General features: G+C 41.2%; 1 pseudogene; it reads right to left on the bottom strand.

Moving 5' to 3' along the window:
- Positions 1-475: 475 nt before the first annotated feature.
- Positions 476-1,688, bottom strand: part of LOC105004653 — a 15,963-nt pseudogene continuing 14,750 nt past the window's right edge.

Raw genomic sequence — 1,688 nt, 5'->3', positions numbered from 1 at the left:
CTTCCCACCAACTGTATTATGATATTAACTAACACCACTTGGCTTGGGAGTTACCTGAAAGTAAAACTATATCTTTACCCTGTCAATCTATTCACTAAATTTAAAGTATAAAATTGGTCATTTATTTAAGACTACTCATTAGTCATCAGGAAAAAAGGAATAACAGAACTAGAGTTTACAGCACATGTACAATATGTTTGATATATTATCTATATTCTTTTGTTCTATATACCACTTTATGAACAAAATAATATTAAACTGGTTTTGTAGATAATGACTGAGTCAGGTCAATCCATCTTCTCTGACTTAGTCAGAACCAGGTATAGTCTCCTGATCTAAAGTTCATATTTTTTCCATTGTTGTTTTTGTTTTTCAAATCTAAAGTTATTTGTTAAGTAAATTTTTGACATAATCCATTCAAAATCAGAAAAGTGTTCTTTAATAACCAAAGTAAATATTTAGCAGTTACATGCCTTCAATGTGAAAACAATTTTGTTTTCATTAGTTTGCTGACTGTGTCCTTGACATCCTTATTTCTCAGACTGTAGATCAGGGAATTCAGCATGGGGATGACCACCGTGTAAAACACAGACACCACTTTGACTGTGTGCCTGGAGAGTGTGGAGCTGGGCACAGAGTAGAGGAAGAGGATGGTGCCGGGGAAGATGCTGATGGCGGTCAGGCGGGAGGCGCGGGTGGAGAAGGCCGACCACCAGTTAATTGCGTCTTCAAGGTGGTGACAACAATGAACACGCAAGACGTGAGAATGACAAGCAATGTGATCACCTCATTAAAGGTGGCAACAGTGAAAAGCAGCAGCTGGCTGAGATAAGAATCAGAATAAGAGAGGGAAATCAAGGAAGAAAGCTCACAGAAGTGATTGATTGTGTTGAAACCGTGAAAAGATAATTCGACAGCAGAACACATGAGAGTCAAGGAGCAAGCTACTCCCCATGCATATGACGTGACCACTAACATGGCACAGAGTCTCTGGGACATGACGACTGTGTAGAGCAGAGGGTTGCAAATAGCCACGAAGCCGTCATAGGCCATCACAGCAAACAGAATTAATTCAGTCACCACAAAGGTGCAAACGAGAAAGAACTGCACCATACATCCCCAAAATGAAATGCTCTGTCTTCTGCAAGTAGGTTCACCAGCGTCTTGGGAGCAATGATGGAAGAATAGCAGAAATCCACAAATGAGAGGTGGCTGAGAAAAAAGTACATGGGGGTGTGCAGTTTGGGGTTAACTTTGATGATGACCATCATCCCAAGGTTCCCTGCTATGCTGAAGTTGTAGATGGCCAGAAATACCAGGAAGAGGGGGGCTTGCAGTTCTGGGTAGTCTGAGAACCCAAGAGGGCGAATGTGGCCCCAATGGTTATATTTCTCTTGGTCAGAGACGTTCTTCCTGATGGACGGATCTGAACATCTGTCTTGGAAATAATATATTAGGAGAGTGACTGACACATCTATTTGCCATGAAGTGATGGGACCAGATGCCATGATCTTCATTTTCTGAATGTTGAGCTTTAAGCCAACTGTTTCACTTTCCACTTTCACTTTCATCAAGAGGCTTTTTAGTTCCTCTTCACTTTCTGCCATAAGGGTAGTATCATCAGCATATCTGAGGTTATTGATATTTCTTCCAGCAATCTTGATTCCAGCTTGTGCTTCTCCCAGCCC

Source organism: Bison bison, unplaced genomic scaffold (genome assembly GCF_000754665.1).
Source record: "Bison bison bison isolate TAMUID 2011002044 unplaced genomic scaffold, Bison_UMD1.0 scf7180017864481, whole genome shotgun sequence".
Taxonomy (NCBI): domain Eukaryota; kingdom Metazoa; phylum Chordata; class Mammalia; order Artiodactyla; family Bovidae; genus Bison; species Bison bison.
The sequence above is the reverse complement of the archived record's forward strand: the minus strand, read 5'-3'. Positions and strand labels throughout refer to the sequence as shown.